Here is a 19,091-nt window from a genome sequence, read left to right as displayed (position 1 = left end):
TTTTTCCTTTCTCACTTTACCCCATCGTCCTGTGTAATGTTCTTCACAGTATGAATCAGCATCCAACAATTATATAACTTAACATTTTTAACGTGTGTGTGACCCGTCTTTATGTATGTACGTATGTTTGTATGTATGTATGTATGTATGTATATGTATATAAGCTCTGTGAGGGCATGGTATCAAGTTCTCATTTATTGCTTGTCTCCAACGTCAAAAGCAGCCCCATCATATGGTATATCCTCAATAAATACTAGTTGAAAGGATGCGTAAGTTAGGTGCTTAGGAAAGGACTCATATAGAGGTGGCGATAGAGGTTCAGGAAGGGCAGTGAGGTAGTTCCAAAGCATATGCCTGATGGCACAGCCATTTCAAGTCACCTCGGGGGTTGCCAGACCATCCTCTGATAGGGTACCTGATCTGGGAGGCTGGGAAACTACTAACTCTAGAATGAATGGCCTTTTGAATTCTGACTAAAGAATCCTGTGAGACTGTGAAATGGTCAAATCTGATTTTATCTGGCCAGTTATGTACAGAAGATATTCTAGTTCTTGCCAATTTTGATTATTACCTTCAAGAAACAGAACCTGAAAAAACAAGGTCTCTCAATCATCTTCCTACAATGGCTATCATAAGGTATCTTCTCAGAACTTTTGTTTTAGTGTCCAGGCCCAAGCTTCCTGTACATATAAAAAGAATATCATTGAATATAGATCTTTTATGCTCATTAAAATACTGGGGCTCCTGGATGGCTTCTGGTCAGTTAAGCATCCAGCTCCTGATTTTGGCTCAGGTCATGATCTCATGGCTTGTGGGTTCGAGCCCTGCATCAGGCTCCCCGGCTGGGGGCATGGAACCTGCTTAGGATTCTCTCTCTGCCTCTTTCTCTCTCTGCCCCTCCCCCACTCACACTGTCTCTGTCTCTCTCAAAATAAATAAATAAATGTAAAAAAAAATACTATGGTATATTTGGAAATCACTCTGAAGCTTTCAAAGAAAGCATTCCAGGTAAATACATGCTTTACTGCAGTTAGTAACCATTTTAAATTGTAGTCTTGAAAATATTCGTTGAATCATTTTCCCAAAGCTAGCCAAAATTTGTATCTAGGAGGCAATAATGATCATTTATGTTTATATTGACTGTTTGTGTATTTTACTACCACTGTTTGCTTATTTGTTTTTAATGCCTTCTGATGCGTTTTCCTACAAAGCTAATGAAAACTTACTAGCTTGGTTGAATTAAATAAAGATTAAAGCCCTATTTTGTGCTGGATACAAAGCACTGTGAATTCATTTCCAAGAAGTTTAAGAAAGAATAAAGGAAACCATGTAACTGTGTTTTTTTCAACTATGTGTAGCACACTGAATTATTCTAATTTGTGCTGAAGAGATTCAAAGTTATTAGCAATAGCCAGGCCATGTTTAGCATATCTTGTGAAGTTGATGTGATATACATTTAAGCTGCAATAGGTATATAGTTTCTTCATGTACTTTGTAAGGGCTCCAGAGCCAGAGTGCTTAGGTACAAATACCAACTTTGCCCATGACTTAGCTGTGTGACTTAACTGCTCTTTGCCTCAGTTTCCTTGTCCATAAATGAGGATGATGATGATAGTATCTATTTTATAGGAGTATTATGAAAATTAAATGATCTAATCTATGGGGGCGCCTGGGTGGCTCAGTCAGTTAAGTGTCCGACTCTTGATTTTGGCTCAGGTCATGATCTCATGGTTTGTGAGTTTGAGCCCTGCATTGGGCTCCACGCTGACAGTACAGTGTTCTCTCTTTCTCTCAAAATAAGTAAATAAAGGGGGGCCTGGGTGGCTCAGTCGGTTAAGCATCCGACTTCGGCTCAGGTCATGATCTCGCGGTCCGTGGGTTCGAGCCCCGCGTCGGGCTCTGTGCTGACAGCTCAGAGCCTGGAGCCTGTTTCAGATTCTGTGTCTCCCTCTCTCTCTGCCCCTCCCCTATTCATGCTCTGTCTCTCCCTGTCTCAAAAATAAATAAAATGTTAAAAAATTTTTTTTTAAATAATAAAAATAAATCAACATTTAAAAAAGAATTTGGTAGGGGGCATCTTGGTGGCTCAGTCAGTTAAAAGTCCGACTTCAGCTCAGGTCATGATCTCGCGGTTCATGGGTTCGAGCCCCATGTCAGGCTCTGTGCCGAGAACTCAGTCTGGAGCCTGCTTCAGATTCTGTGTCTCCCCCTCTCTCTGCCCCTCCCCCGCTTGCATTCTGACTCTCTCTCAGAAATAAACATTAAAAATAAAAATAAATAAAACATAATTTGGGGTTTGGAGCCGAGGAGAGAACAAAAAACAGGTGGGCAGACCACTGTCGGCCCCATCCATAAAACCTCCCGTACCATCCTCTATGCCCCTTTTTGCTTTCAGTGACTCTGGAGTCTGTGCATTGACGGTGGTGATGTTCACAATAGAAGAAACGTGGATCTCTGAATGAGTGCTCAGAGCAGGGCTCTATCGTGACCACATTGCACTATAATATGAAGCCCCTGAGGTTTCAGTGGTTATTTGTTTCAGATGTCAGATGGTTGTAGGGGGCCGAGGGGAACAATTAACACTGATGACTCCCTAATGTGCCTCCCTTCAGGTTTGTTCTCTCTGTTGAGCTTCTGAGCACTTCCTCTTTAAGTACCTGTAAGGCATTTATATTATTTATAATTCGTGTAATTGGATATTTTAGATGTCATCTTAACCTTTTTTTAATGTTTATTTTTGAGAGAGAGACAGAGCATGAGCAGGAGAGGGGCAGAGAGAGAGGGAGACAGAATCCAAAGCAGGCTCCAGGCTCTGAGCTGTCAGCACAGAGCCTGACATGGGGCTCGAACTCACGGACCGCGAGATCATGACCTGAGCCGAAGTCGACTGAGCCACCCAGGCCCCCGAGTGTCATCTTAAACTCAAAATTTCACAGCCAAACTCAAAACCTTCCCCGAACGATCTTGTTTTCATGTATACAGTAGTCTCCCCTTAGTCCGCAGCTTTACTCCAAGGTTTCAGTTACCTGCGGTCAGCAGATGGTCCTCCTTCTGACTTATCATCAGAAGGTCAATACTTCTGTGGCCTAGCGCTATGTCACAGTGCCTGCATCAGTCACCTCACTTTACCTCATCACGCAGCCATTTTGTCTTCTTACATCATCACAAGAAGAAGGGTGAGTACAGCACAGTAAGGTATTTTGAGAGGCCACGTTCATATAACTTCTATATAGTATAATTATTTTATTATTAGTTATTGTTGTTCATCTCCTAGTGTGCCTAATTTACAAATTAACTTTATCATAGGTATGTATGTACTGGAAAAAACGTAATACATACAGGGTTGGGTACTGTCTGTAGTTTCAGGCATCCACAGACAAGGGGGACTACTGTACCCTGCCATTCCAATTATTTATTCATTGAGTTGGTCATTTTGGAATATTTGCAAGCCTGGATCTTGAGCCATAAAATGCACTATATAAAGATACAAAGATAAGTAAGACATGCTTTCTGATTTCAGGAAGCCCAGAGTCTGATGGGGGTAAACACATAAACAAAACGTGTTATGTGCCATGGCTGTATGTCAGTTGCTTCCTCTCCTTTACACCTCACGGTAAAGGAGTCAAATATCTTAAGTCCTTCCTAAGTCATAACCACTTTCTCGGAGGGTTATATTTTATTTAAATGATCACTGCAGTCTCCTTGCTGCCTCTATCTTTTCTGTCCTCACTCAAGTCCTGTTTCCACCTTTCCGCATTCTAGATCTGGTGTTATTCCTTAAATGCTGCTTTGTTCAAGAATTTAAAGTTATTTTCTTTTTTTATCTTTAGATAGAGTGTATCTGTGCAACCAGGGGAGGGGGCAGAGGGAAAGAGAGAATGTTAAGCAGACTCCATGCTCACTGTGGAGCCCCACATAGGGCCCAATCCCACAACCCTGGGATCATGACCTGAGCCAAAATCAAGAGTCAGACACTCAACTGACTGAGCCACCCACATGCCCTGGAATATTTTAAAGTGTTGTCTTTTCCTACTGAATTAAGGCTCAATTCTGCTTGGTTTTCAGAGACAGATCAGTCCCCCTCATGCAGTTTATACCACTCTACCCACCTGTTTTCATTCTTTCCTTGGCTCCAAATCCCTGACTGATTGCTCTGGACTGTGCGTTCTTGACCTCAGTCCTTTCCATGCCCTTCTCTACTCTGCTGGGGGTGAAGTGCTGCAGGGCTGTGCACTGTAATTGCCAAGCCCTGCCTATTGTGATGCCCTGTCTCCTTCTACTGTCACTGCTTATCTTAGTTCAGGCTCTCTCATCTCACTTCAGACTATGGCAGGCACCTCTCAGCTCATCTTCCTGACTCCAGACCCTTCTACCCATCCTCCTCCCTGCTGACAGGACCCTTCCCTTAAAGCATCACTTGGGTCGTGTCAGTCCTCTGTCCCAAAGCCTTCCCATCTTCTGTATCACCTGTGTCAGTGAGGACGCCCTGTAGGCCAACTGTCTGCACCAGAAATGTGCCATCTTTACTCTTCCTTGTGCAGTCGATCACCACGCTCTTTCTGTTCTGTCACCTGAATCTTCCAACAGTTAACTTCTTCTTTTCTCCATCCTCACAGTTCTTGCCAAAGTTCAGGCCACTGTGATCTCTTGACTGGACTACAGCAACAGTCTTGTGACTGGTATTCTTGCCTCACACATCACTGCCTTTCAACCCTTTCTCCGTGTTGCCACCAGACTTTTCTCTTTGTGATAGACATCCAGTGTTGAAACGATTAGGTTTTAACTCCATGGTTTTGAGGATGAATCGCAAACTCTATGACACATTGTAAAGGACCCTTCATGATGTAATTCCCATGGATTTCTCCAGTCTCCGCTCCTCATCCCAACTCTCCAGCTGTCTGGCCTGCACCTTAGATGTAGCCTTACTGGACCACTGTCACTTCCCACAATGAGGCACATGATTGCTTTTCTGCTGTCCTATCACCTGTTAGCCCCTCTACTTGGAATGCTATTTCCTTCCCCCTCCCTCCTACCATACACTGTTTGGGGCTTGGCTTTCTTGGCAGTTTGGGACTTGGCAGTTACTATGTTTTTCTTTATCCTTGCATTGCCGGCAGCTAGTACAGTGCCCTGCCTCTGGTCGGCTCTCTGTTCAGAGAAGTTACGTGAATTGTTCATGTAGACACCTGGTTAAGTGGCAGAGGACTGGGATTCAATCCCGATTTTCTGATGCTTAATTTTGTGTACATTCCATTTCATTACACTGCCTCCCACCTTGGATAGAATATCTTAGACATAAAGTCCCAGTTCATTCATTGATTCAACAAGTATTTATTGATTTCCTAATGTGTGCTAGCCACTGTGTTAGATAAAGGGAGGAAACTAGTAAACAAGACACTCCCTGCCTTTAGCATACTTCTAATTTGATGAAAGACATAGATAAATAAAGAGGCCTTTGTAGCACAGTGTAATAAATGTCATGGGTGTAAGTACACACTAAATCAGAAAGCCTATAAGAGGGGCACATAATCCAGTCATAACGAGTCAGCAAAGGGAGTTAGAAGTGATTTCTAAACTCAGATTGTGTGAAACATAAGCCTCAGCAGGAGGAGGAAGCTGGGGAGGAGAGTTCAAGGCACAAGAAAACATGGGCAAAGGTTTGAAAGCATCAGAGACCGTGTCAATACAGGGAACTGAAAGTTGTTCATGATTGCTGAAGTGTAAAACGCTACGGTGATAATGAGACATGAATCAGGATGTTGCGGGGCTTTGTGGTGCTAAGGAGTTTGGACTACATCCCAAAGCAATTAAAAGAGTAGAATTCTAAGAGCATTATTTGATCAGATTTAAAATTTGGAAACATACTTTGACTACAAAATGGATTAGGGTTGGGTATGGGGGGTGGAGAGAGGAAAAGGTAGTTTGGGGAAAATGGAGGGAGAGAGACAAAAACGTTTGCCACTTGAGAAAGAGAATGAATATAAGGAGGGGAGCAGCCTGGAGGGTAGGGGGGCGGGGAAGGACAAATTGCCCTTTTAGTTATGCTGAGTTTGATGAATTGGTGTGTGAGTCAGAAGTTCAGGTGTAATGTTGGGACCCAGTTATAGGTTTGAGACATGAGCATCCAGAGGGAACACATGACCTAACCCAGGAAGGGTACGAAGAGAGGTAGCGTTTAGGGCAGAACTTGTAACATTTAAGGAAAGGGGCAAGGATGAGGAGCTCAGGGAAACTAAGGGAAGAGAGCGTTCCCAGGAGGTGGGAAAGGGCCACTGGCGTCAGATGCTGCCAAAGATCAAGTAAAGTCAGGAGCAGTAACGGTCCATTGGGTTTTGCAACCAGGAGGACTTTGGGGTCTTCAGTGGGAGCCTGTTGAGTGGAGTAGCGGGAACAGAAGTGGCAGTGCAGAGAGTAGAGAGAGAGAGGAAATGGAGAGAGTCCTTATAGACCACGCTGTCAAGGAGTTTAATTTTAACTGTGAAAGAGGAGAGAGAGAAAGGATACTACTCTCTGGCAGGTAGGTTTGCAAAGGATGGCACAGGTTAGAGACGCCCTGTGCGGCAGGCACACTGTGAGAGCACTTGAAGATCCAGGAGAAAGGGAGTTGATGGGATGAGGGTGCTGAGGAGGGGAGAAGGAGGGGCCACGAACACAGGTGCAGGCCCTTGGCCTTGACACGTTAACAGAAAGGAAACTTAAGGAAGAGTGTGGGTGCAGGTAAGCTTGTTGGCCCGGAGGTTAAGAATTCCAGGGGGTTCTCATCTAATGGCTTTTGTTTCCTTGGTAGAGTCGGAGGTGAAGTCATCTATTGAGAGCGCAGGGGCACGGGTGGGGTAAGGGATGTGAGGTAGGGCAGGAGACAAAGCTCAGCCCTTGCCCCTTTTATTCCACTCTGTTCTTCTTGCTCCCTAGGCGTTCCCCTGCAAGCCTCGTGGCTTCAAGTTGCCTCTGCACAGACACTGACAGGTTGATATCTTTAGTCCAGGCCTCACCTCCAAGCTTTCGACCATTTACCTGTCACCTACCTTTGAGTATCTCAAAGTCTCCTTCCCCACTCTGCCCCTCCAGCTCCAGTTCAGAGCGTCCAGAGGAGGAGAGGAGACTGGTAGGCAGAGCCGAGAATTCTCCACGTTTTAGCCTCACCCACTTGCAGCATGGCCTACTCCGTGTGAGGCCCTATGCTATCTTGTATGCCACCCCCTGGCTTTGCTCAGACGGTTTCGTCAGCTTTAACATGCCCTTTCCCCAACTATTTCCACAGCTTCAAATCCTGTCCCTCTTAATGACTTGACTTCAAAAGACATCTTCTTTGTAAAGCATTCACTAATAGCCCCAGCTGGAAAACAAACTTTCCTCTTCTTTGTCCTTTATCTAAACTTTTCTTATGACTCCTCATTCTCGTATGTGGTACACCTGCTTACAAGTCTTATATTGTCTCATCTGCATTAGTAGGTTGTTAAATTCCTGAAGGCAAGGCTATTGTCAAAGGCATCTTTTCTGTCCTAGTGGAGAGCATGTACTCCCTCACAAAATCATGTCATTTATGAAGTTAATGTGTATCTACTGACTAATGAATAAACGAGTTAATCCACAATGAATGACACATTCTGTGCTCTGGTAAGTCTTTACATGTCATTATCCCAATCTTCTTTCCACTGGTAATCCTATCACAGATATTTGAGGGTGATTCGTAAGTCGGCTTCTAGAGTAAGCTCTTGCCCAGAAGAAACTCCCACGTTTTGTTTCTTGCTGCATCTTTCAGATTTACTATGTGGGAGGCACTCATTTCCCGCTTCTTGGGGTTTGTAAAGTTGAGGCTGAGTGTCAATGCCACCACTTCTAAATGTCTTCTCTATTCTAGTCCTCACTGATCTGGTCTTCCCAAACCCTTGGGGGTGTTACTGTGGCTTGTCTTTTTTGTTGGGTTTCCATTGTATACTTTGCCTCCAACATTATATTGTAAACTTCAGGAGGCCAAGAATTTGTATATAAATGTATCACATTTTTGCCGTTCTTCTTTGCCCCTTTCTCCAATCTCTTTTCTCTCCAATTCTTAGTTGAGAAAAAACTAGCTACCACCAGAGGGCAGTAGAGAGGTCAGGGAGACTTAGGGATGGGAAAAAGGCCTTAGGTTTGGCAAAGTTGATCTAATAGGACTTAACTATTAGTTAAGATAAGATACTCTTTAGCTTCCTAGAAACAGATGTGATTTGCTTAATTCTAGGCACTAAATTTTAAGAGAGCAAAGTACAAACTGTATCACAATGCCATGACCAGTTGGAACACGAGGACGGGCTGGAGCATCTGGGAATGTAAGCCTAGAAAAAATCAAGGCAGCTCATGCTAGTTGTCTTTAAATGTGAAAGGATCATTAATCCTAACAGGTGAGGGCAGTGTGGAGACAGCATTTTCCTCAAGAAGAACTTGCAACAGCCAGCATGTTGGGGTGGGGGTAGGGGGAGTGGTTTGAGCTTGTAGGGGTGGAAAGCTTTTCCCTTCTTCCCTTCTAGGTTCTCTGGCTGGTCTAATAATTCAGTTGACATAAAACAGATTAATAGGAGAAAAACAAATTCTGTACTTACTGGAGCCCCATAAAAATACGAGACTCCCCTGCAGTCAGGTGATTGAGGCTTATCTAGCATCCTGAGCCAAGGAGAAGTGGGTAGGGGTCTGGGGCTTCAAAGGGGAGGAAGAGAGTTCATAAGATGGAAAGGGTAAATGTTTAGTAAACAAATGTTTTCCATGCCATGCAGATAAGTCTTTTCTGATATAAAACGTTCTCTGTAGTAACAGCTCTCTTTCCTGGTACATGCTCCTGACCTAAATTATTTTAGGCAGTTAAGAGGGAAGTAGGGGCACCTGGGGGACTCATTTGGTTAGCGTCTGACTTTGGCTTAGGTCATGATCTCACAGTTTGTGAGTTCAAGCCCTGCGTCAGGCTCTGTGCTGACAACTCAGAGCCTGCTTCTGATTCTGTGTCTCCCTCTGTCTCTTCCCTACCCCACTCACACACACACTCTCTCTCTCTCTCTCTCTCAAATAAATATTAAAAAAAATTTTTTTTAAAGAGGGAAGTAAAAATCTCTTCTTGAATCTTCTGGATCCCCATTGTCTTCAACTTGAAAATATCCACATGCCAAAGTGGCACATTCTGGGTGCTATGGTCTGCTCCCCCTCAAGCTGCACTGCGAAGTCTAGGAATCTTCCTTCTTTGGGTATGAAGAAGAGTGAAAAGTGTTTACAGTAGTGGAGAGAATAATACTGTACGTCTCTAGTGTATTTTAAAGTTCAGAAAAGACTACCCTACCTGTCATCTTCTTTGATCCCCACGTATTTAAGCTTTTTAGAAGAATGGCTTGGGAAAAGGGAATTAAAAGGTTCGGCTTTATCTTGAGGACCAACAGGTGAGGGCTGTGTGGAGCCAGCATTTGCCTCAGCAGGAGGAACTTCGAACAGTAATATGGAAGGGGGGGGGAGGGGAATTGAGCTGCACTGTGAAACAGTGATCTGCCCGTTCATGAATTCCCCAGCCTGAGGCTGGGGGAAATACTTCTTTAGAATGTGGTTGAGGACAACGTGGCTTAGGTTTGTGGTTAGACTAGCTGATTTCTGATGGCTCTTCCAAATCTAAGATCCAGGAGTCTGTGATTTGATCTACACTTACAATTCAGGCCCAAAGGTTGGCCCGTCAAATCCCCGTGCTGAGATCTTCGTGATTTCAGTAAATGAACTGTATTTCATGCTATGGCAACTCATCGAGAGTAGGGCCTTGGACCTGGCTGTATCAGGTATCGAAAGGTGACTCAGAACAGATAGTGGAGGTTAGTGAGGATCTGGAAGAGAGATGTGTGTGTGTGTTTTAACGTTTATTTCTATGAGAGGAAGAGGCAGAGCATGAGCAAGAGAGGGTCAGAGAGAAAGGGAGACACAGAATCCAAAGGAGGCTCCAGGCTCTAAGCTGTCAGCACAGAGCCTGATGCGGGGCTTGAACTCAAGGACTCTGAAATCACAACCTCAGCTGAAGTCGTACACTTAACCCCGGTGCCCTAAGAGATAGATGTGTTTTAGGAGGCTCAGAAGAGCAAGGAGGAGTAGAGACCCTGAAGGAAGAGGTGGCTCTTGAAAAGAAAAGGCGATATTGACAGGGCTGTTTGCTAGAGATGAAGAACAAGAGAGCTGAATGCATGGAAGGGGGTAGGAGTGATATATTAGGCTCTTTCTGGGTTCAAGGAATAGAGCGGCACTCAGGTTTCATCCGGTAAAGAGCAGGATTTGTTGAAAGCAAAAGTACCTCCGCTGCTCTGAAAGGTTGTTGAAGATACAACGGTGCCAGCAGGTGGCGCCCTCTCAAGCAAGGAGCCTCGCCCTACTCTAGTGTTCCCGCACTCTGGGGTCTCTATGATTCTCTCTCCACTTTTGCTTCTATTTCTGATCACCTTTTTCTACTCTCCTTCTTGCCATCCTATGGTTTCTGTTTATTCTCTGCCTTCACTTACCTCTATGCCTTTATGCATGTACCCTGGCTAAAGAATGTACTTGTATACTTTCATGGTCAAATACTCCCAGAGGGAATCTAGATAGTTTAATGCTACTCAGTAAAGACCTTTTCTGCTGGGCAGAGAGTATCTACCAGATCTTTGTTAAACCTAATAGAAAGGTACCATTCAGTTAGCCCCTGACCTTGCACCTTCTGCTGAGCCAAGGATAGTAGGTTGCATAAGCAAGTTCTCAAAACAGGACTTTGGGTGGGGCAGACTCTGTGACTTTTTTTTTTTTAATTATTTATTTATTTCATTTTAATGTTTTTATTTATTTTTGAGACAGAGAGAGAGCATGAGTGAGGGAAGGGCAGAGAGAGGGAGACACAGAATCTGAAACAGGTTCCAGGTTCTGAGCTATCAGCACAGAGCCTGATGTGGGGCTTGAACTCATGGACTGTGAGATCATGACCTGAGCCAAAGTGGGATGCTTAACCAACCAAGCCACCTGGCCGCTCCTCTTTTTTTTTTTTTTTTTTTAATGTTTTTTTATTTTTGAGAGAGAGGGAGACACAAAATCCAAAGCAGGCTTCAGGCTCTGAGCTGTCGGTACAGAGCCCAAAGCAGAACTCAAACTCATGAACTGCAAAATCATGACCTGACCCAAAGTTGGACACTTAACTGACTGAGCCATCCAGGTGTCCCCAAACTCTGTGACTTCTAAGAAGGGGTAGTATTTAATTGTCAGGTACACTGGATGGAAAAACAGGGTTTACTCATGATGAATAGAGCTAAGGGCTAAAGGTGCAGCTGGAAATATTGCCCAAGGAGCTTCTGTCACAAGCTATAAAAGAGAAGGGCTTGATTAAAAAAAAAAAAAAAAAAAAAGAGGCTATAAAGGGTTTTTCTGTGATGGTGGCTGCCCATTAACCATTGGCTCTTCTTCTGGTTATAGCACTGCACCAGGACACTCTCTCCCTCCCTCCCTCTCTCTCTCTCTCTCTCTCTGTGTGTGTGTGTGTGTGTGTGTGTGTGTGTGTAGGTGAGGAGCTACTTCTCCTATGGAAGGTAATCTCGTGAGATTGTCAGCCAAGGAGCCCAAAGTCCATCTCTCCCTCTCTTTCTTAAATTTCCCTCTTCTGAAGATAGGATAGGAAAACAAAAATAATCAGAACTTACTCTTATTTCCTGGAAAAGCTATAGACTAGCTCCTCCTGCTGTAATCCCTGCAAGTGCCCCAGTCCTGCCCTTGCCAGGCCAGATTTTCAGCTTTCTTTGATACTCTAGTACATTCCCTATTTGTTTCAGGTAGCCAGGGTCAGGGCTCATTGCTTGCAACCAAGAAACTATAGGTATAGGGGACCTTTCTAAGCTTCTTGTGTGGAGACCCAGCAAAATCAATCATTTGTGGAACTTGAGTTACATAGCCATCTGTAACCTGTCACCCCTAGGAACAGAAGGTCAAGTGCGGAATGAAGTCTTAGATGAAAGTAATTTAATATCTGAAAATATACCACCCCCCTTATTTTAGCTGTTAAATAAACTGTAATGGTACAAATCACAAAGAGAGAAAAACCTCCAATGACCTCATAGCATTTATGGTCTGGAGTTCATAATAACTACAAAGTACTTAATATGTAGGTGTAGAGGATGGTTAATTTCCCCCAACTCAACAATTGATCTGGATTTGCCTGATGACATCTGACCTACTTTTTCAGCATTCCAGGCAGTAATTACCCAAAGTCCTCCCCAAAGCCTCGGTCTGTAAAATCCTCCTTTTAATAAGATTTAACAAGCCTTTAGTGTGCTCCTGCAGCACTTCAAAGTCACACCAGCACCAGGAGAGTGTTTTTAAAACATGGAATGCACCAAGTGCATTCTGGGGTGTTTCAGGCTTAAGACAAAACTGCAGGGATACAAACGTCAGGTACTGTAGTCTGGAGGGAATAGTTGGGATGTGGGGAGGAGAACAGGGGTAGAAAGCCGTGGGCTCTTAAGTTTATTGAATCAAGCAAATGAGAGAGTACCAGGTAGATCTCGTGTGAACCAGGCAGTGGGCAATTCTGAAGCATATCATGGCCTAAACAATAGCTACCTTTTCTTTTTTTAAAAATTTTTCATTTGGGTCAGGCAGGCATGGGAATGGCAGGGCAAAGGCTTACTTACTTCCAAAGCCCCTGCCATACATCTAGAGCTTCCAGTTCTATTTCTGTTTGCATGCGTTGTAGCTAAGCATGATACAGTCACTTTAATGTGCGCTGTCTGTAAAATTAAAATACCTACTTTCTCAAAAGCTCAGAAAAGAGTTTGGAGAAATTATTGCTTCCAGAGGTTCTGTATCTGCCAAACGTTTTCTCAAGAAAGAGACTACCATGGTTGGGGAAATTTAGTGATTTCTTTGTTGTTCTAGAACAGCACTCACCAGTATGGTAGTGGCTAGCCACATGTGACTTAAAATTAATTAAAATTTAAAATTCAGATCTTTCGTCACACTAGCTAAATTTCAAGAGTTCAGCAGGCTCATGTGACTACTATATTGGACAAGATAGAATTATAGAACATTTCCATCATTTTCAACATTTCCATGCAGAAAATTCCATTGGACAGCAGTGTTCTACAGTAAGAATTGTTAACACCTTTGTTGTGGTTTCATCTTACTAGTCGGCAATAAAAATGCCAAAGAGATACCTTTTCCTAAAGATTCTTTATATAAATACCAAAGAGACTCCTGTAAATATACAGAAAAATTAGTGATCTTACCAAGATTGGAACTTCTTTTATTAGTAAACATGATGATTACCTTCTATTACCTTCATCCTCCTATTTGGCTAGGATCTGTTTTCATTTACTAACTCAAGAGAGTACAGTGAATTGGAAAAAAAAAAAAAACGAGAGTAGTAAATTTAGGCATTTAAATATCATAGCGAGAATGCAGCCTTTCATATAATTTTGTGGAAAATTATTTCAATGGTCAATTTTTATTTTGGTTGGGAAGATAATTCAGTATCCTTAGAAAATAAATCCTGATGTTCTTTGTGAGGAAAATATGATTGCCTCAGTTACCACACATTTTGCAGTTGAAGTATTGTGCTACTCAAGTGCCTTTTTTGTTAATAAGGGATGATACTAGCCTGGGAAATACAAGCAAGGCTACTGGTGTTCTCTAAAAACATTCTAAGAAATCTGCCAAAAGATGTATCACATGTAGCGCAATGACCAACCGGCCTATAATAGGTTCTCAATACATGTTTTCAAAATGGAATTGACAGGAAAACTACAGCCCCTTAAAAAATAATACCTACTTACTAATTTTTCATTACAAAAAGGTTCGTAAAATATATTGGAAAATACAAAAAAAGTTGGAAGATTTTTCACATGCTCATAATTCCCTTTGTTTTGGTTAAGCATAATTTTTTAAAAGTTGTAATTATACTAGAGTTTGAAGTTGAAGACGGCGTAATTAAGGCTTCTGGCTAGACCTGTTAGAATGGAGTCTGAAGAGGTTGACTCTTCATGAAAGATTTTTTGATGCGGGGGCGGGGGGCGGGGGAGGAGATGAGGGAAACTTTGTAAATCCTCATCTCTTTAAGCATCCTTCGCTGGTATTTATCTTGTAACAGTTACACCTGTATGGCATTTTAAGCCCATCCTTTGACACGTGAAAAGAAAAAGAGGTGTAGCCAATTCACAAAGCCAATTAAGTTCCCTCGGGTAAAGTCAAGGAAAGAAAAAACGTGGGCAGCTGTGTGATGTATTTGTTTACTGACAAATTTCCAGAGCCTGAACCCAGTATTTATATTCGCTTCGGCCGGGGAGGGGGCCATTTCTCTCCCCGCCACAGCTCGTAAGTATCAGGCCCACCCTTTCTTCTGAGTCAGGGGTTTGGGGAGAAAAGCACGAGCCTCTGCAACTCCCGGCAGCCCTTGGCAAAGCCTGGGCCCGGGGCCTGCGGGGGCGGGGCCTCGGCGTGCTACCGGCACGCTTAGAGGCCAGCGCGCCGGTCACGTGCTGCACGGGCCCCGCGCAAATAAACCGGGCGCGCGCGCGCGCTCCTGACGCGGGCGGCGGGGAGGGGCGGCGTCACCTCGCAGAGTGGCGTTTGACTGTCTCGCGTTTCGCCCCGTTTCGGGCTCCGGGACTCGGGAGACAGTCCTTCCGCGGGGCCGCGAGTCCTCCGGTAGTGCCAGCCAGAGTCGGTGACGGCCGCTTCATCGACGTGGGGAAGCCTGCGGTCGTGGCCCCCACCCCGGGAGCTCTGGGAGCCCGGGTGACCGCGTAGGTCAGTTTCCGTGCCCGGTTCCTGTGCGAGCGCGTTCCCCCCCTGCCTGGTGCGCGGGGAAGATCTGTCCTCCCCTGGTGGGGGGTGCGCGGGCCTCGCGCGCGCGTCTCCGAGGACTGAGTCCTGGCGATGCTGGGCTCCCACCCCCGGCTCGGCTACCGTGTGGCCGCCGGCTCTCCAATGCTGCAGCGAACTTGGTTGTTAAAAGTAGCGAGATGCTGGCGTTTGTTGCACTCCCCCTCGGGGTGCAACGACTTGTGTGCTACATGCATTCCCTACCAAGTCATCAGCCGTGTGCTTTCTCGGTACTCTGATGTGTGCATCATAACTTTTAGTTAACTACTACCATGAGGAGAGGATTGATTCTCAGTGGAAGTCACGAGCTGTCCATGTGACCATTCTCTCAGTGTACCTCGTGGTCACTTCGACCAGCGTGGAAGAATATCAAAGGGATAGACAGTACGAAAGATTGCAGCTGCACAGTAGAAACGATTCATTTGCCTGGTGGCCCTATTGATTGGCAAAAGGCGTTAAAGAGGTTATTCTGATTTAGTTAATATTAGTTTTTCGTTGTCAAAGTCGTTGCTTTATGCAGACTATATTGTGAAGTTGAACTGCTGGCAATGTGATATTAAGTGGAGACTGCTCGAATTTCGCACATTTAGTTACTAGGCTCTTGTGGATAGTTGTTGGTAATGCCTAAAATCAGTGATGCGTTTTCACTGAAGCCTTAGTATTGTAGTTGTTGCATTCTTGATAGAGTTTGGAATATCCTCACCTCTTTACTAAGCATTTGGAAAATAATTTTGTCGATTTATTTTGAGGGCTAGCAATGTTTGCGTTCTAACCCTGAGAACAACAAATTTTATGCAGCCAGTATTGTAGGTATAATTTCTGCATCCCGCAGCTGAAAATTTTAAAGCTCTCTGTGATAATTACAGAATGGTTACAAAATCCACCTTGTCTGCATCTCCTAGTTCTAAACTAGGGGCTCTATCTACAATCTACAGGAGACAAAAAAAAAAAAAAAGTGTCAGTAACAGTTTTAAATTTTATCATCTTTTTATTTTCTCCCTGGCAGCACTGAAATTTGATATTCAAAACAGGAGGTAACTGCCGCAAGTTGAGTAGATTTATCTGAATCAGTTGCTGTAATTCTGTGTCGTCTTCTGCCAAGGTCAGTTTGTCAGATGACACTTGCTAAATATCTCAGCAGAATTTTGTCTGGAAATTTATGGTGGGTGGCTAATCCTGGTCTCTGGAGGCCCTTCCGTCTTGGCGGTATTATTCAAGCAGTACTTAACACCTGTAATTCCGAGCAGCTGGATGTTTCTACAAAAGCACCGCTCCCCCCACTCTGCCCTTAGGACAAAGGGGAATACTTGTTTAGAATCAACAAGTAGGTAGGAGAATGCAGCTGGTTTTGTTTTATTTTGGTTTTGAGGGATAACATGGCGCAGTGTCTGTTAGATAAATTAAAACTTTTCTTCTTGTGGCTTTATTTAACTTACAGAAACATCTGTATATTTAATCATAATCTTTTCAGGTTGGAACTCTGTGGCCCTTTCTTACCTCTTGACCTCACTAAAAAGCTGAGGTTTTGTACATTCCATGTATTCACTGAGAAAAGTAGTAGAAGGTAGAAATCAGCTTAAGGAAAGGAAAGAATGAGGTAACAAGCACACATGAGAAATTTGAAGGGGTTAGGAACCTTGTCAGTTCTTTCAAGCCAAGTCTAGTAGTAATCAGAACTTTATTGATGACTAGTAAGTTCTTTCCAGTTCCCAGAAAGAGGGCAGGTGTTAGCAGTGTAGTCACCAGCTTATACCAGTCTTGCCAGAATTCATTAATGAAGTGATAGAAGAGATGCAGTCTGTGCAGTTTATATTGATGATCATGATGCCATGTAAGTATCTTTTAGGATGCTCTTGATCCCTAGAAATGTTGGATTTTCCCTCACTTACCTGATCTCAACCACTAATAAGGTGGGCAAGTATTAGAAGTAGTTTTAAAGCTTTTTCCTTGAAGTATAGTTGACATATAATGATTAGTTTCAGGTGTACAACAGTTATTGCACAACTCTGTATATTAAGTTATGCTTACCACAATAAGTGTAGTTACCATCTGTCACCATACAATTTTTACGCTTTTAGTAAGAGGAACTACTAGGTCACTGGCTGTGAGTTCTTGTACATATCAGCCAGCAAATAGGAAATTACTGTGTAGTGAAAACAGTCTTTGTCCATTTTCCTATCATGTGACAGCAGAAAGTAACCACATGTTTTCACTTTGTTATTTAAAGTTTTTCTTTAAAGAGAAACTTCTGACTATATGGTAGATAACAGGTCAGTATTCTATGTACATAATTTAAGTTTGGAGGATAATTTTCAAATGTGAAACAATAAAAGTGGAAAACATTTAAATACATTTTACCTAAAATTGAAGGAATTTTATCATTAAAAGGTAACAATCAAGCTCATTGTTAGAGTATTTTTACTATCCAAAACTGGATTTGTCTAATGTGTGGACTTGTCTGCCCTTTGCTTCTACAGATCCAAACTGTTTGAGACAGTAGTTAACAGTTCTAAGAATCTATCCAGTTCAAATGCAAATCAGGGTTGCATCTAAGGGTTCTTGGTTATTGAAGCACATAAAATGTGTAGCAACCTAAGGTTAGCTTAAACGATTTCATAAAGCAAGGCCGAGAAGCTTACATAATTTTCACAAATTTTGATTAACACTTTCAACCAAATAAAGGTAAAATAAATACACAGGAAGTGGGATTGTTCTTCTATGGTGGAATAGCATCTAAGCCCATGTGGGTGTATAACAAGTATGAATAGAGAAGGTAGTATAAATATGTCAAATGTCACTACAGTTTACAAACTGCAGTGTTACTACAATTTTAGCTACTTCTCTATCCTTTCTCCTCCCAAGGACACAAGGCTGTTTATCAGTGCACAAAGTCTTACTGGAAGGAATTTATAAAGTTTCATTGAATTAAAAATTAAGTGACTTTTAATTGAACTTTACCTTTTTGAAAGAAAGAAGTGAGTGCCTCCTAAAATAGACTTGATAATTTGTTTTCCTTAAATTGCCATGTTTTGGCTACTTTTAGTTAGTGAATAAGGCTTCTAAAAATGAGAGGATTAAGGCATAAATCAGATTTAACTTTCTTAATGTTCACACAGGAACAATAACTAGAATCAATGGCCTTTAGTTTTAGAGACTGAATTGAGTTTTATGAAATGTATAGCTTTAATAACAATTTGCCTTGATTAGAAGTTCTAGATTCTGGTTTTGGCTTTATTGGCAAATAACTTTACCTCTGTACTTTCCGGGTTTTTTTTTTTTTTTCATTTCTAAAATCAGCATTAGGTTAAATATGAATCTACCACTGTTGAGTTTCTAAAACAATGTATTTGTGTAATTGTTATCCCAAATTTATAGTTGCATACGTACATTTATATGTGTATATACGTACATACGTACACATAGGAATATGATTGTATTAGAGAAATCACTGCTAGGAGTTAGAATGAGGACAGAATTTATTTTCTTGCTATTGCCATGTTTTTTACATAGTTCAATTTTTAATATTTCCCTCACATTAAAAGAATAATAATGGGGAAAAAATAACTCATACCACTAAGCAGCTAGCTACATTGGAAAGCAGTGCTAAGTGCACTACGGATTTTTATGTTAGGTTTTGTAAAATATGTTCATAATTACATTTAATGTTTCTCATTCAGATTCCTAGCATACAGTGTGTTTCAAATATTGTTGTAATAATACCAAGCATAAAAGCAGTATCTGAGAATTTTTAATTTTTTTTTTAAATGTTTATTTTTGAGAGCACGAGCAGGGGAGGGGCAGAGAGGGAGACACAGAATCTGAAACAGGCTTCAGGCTCTGAGCTGTCAGCACAGAACCCGACACAGGGCTGGAACCCACAAATTGTGGGATCATGACCTGAGCCGAAGTCAGACGCTCAACTGACTGAGCCACCCAGGCACCCCTGAGAATTTTTTAAGTAATCACAATATGTAGTCAATTTTGAATAATTAGGTTTCTTTTGACTTTAATAGTACAAAAGCTATTTGACAATTGTAAGAACCATATTTCAGATGCTTCCTGAATTTCTTTTATTGTAAAATATATGTAACAAAATTACCCTTTTAACCATTTTTAAGTATACTATTCAGAGGCATTAAGTAACTTACATCATTGTGCAACCATTGCCACTGCCCATCTTTAGGATTATTTCAACATTCCAAACAGAAACTGTGTAACCATTAAATACTACCCACTCCCTCCTCCAGTTCCTAGTAATC

At 42.5% G+C, this 19,091-nt stretch overlaps 1 protein-coding gene across 2 annotated transcripts in view; it reads left to right on the top strand.

Annotated features, from left to right (window-relative positions):
* The first annotated feature begins 14,549 nt into the window (after positions 1-14,549).
* The window catches only part of OSBPL1A (oxysterol binding protein like 1A), a 242,774-nt gene continuing 238,232 nt past the window's right edge, over positions 14,550-19,091 (top strand). For both annotated transcript variants that reach the window (XM_007075995.2, XM_042963240.1), the window contains exon 1: positions 14,550-14,757. The gene's annotated coding sequence lies outside the window, so the exon portion shown is untranslated. The remainder of the gene's footprint in view (positions 14,758-19,091) is intronic.

This window comes from Panthera tigris, chromosome D3, assembly GCF_018350195.1.
Source record: "Panthera tigris isolate Pti1 chromosome D3, P.tigris_Pti1_mat1.1, whole genome shotgun sequence".
Taxonomy (NCBI): domain Eukaryota; kingdom Metazoa; phylum Chordata; class Mammalia; order Carnivora; family Felidae; genus Panthera; species Panthera tigris.
The sequence above is the reverse complement of the archived record's forward strand: the minus strand, read 5'-3'. Positions and strand labels throughout refer to the sequence as shown.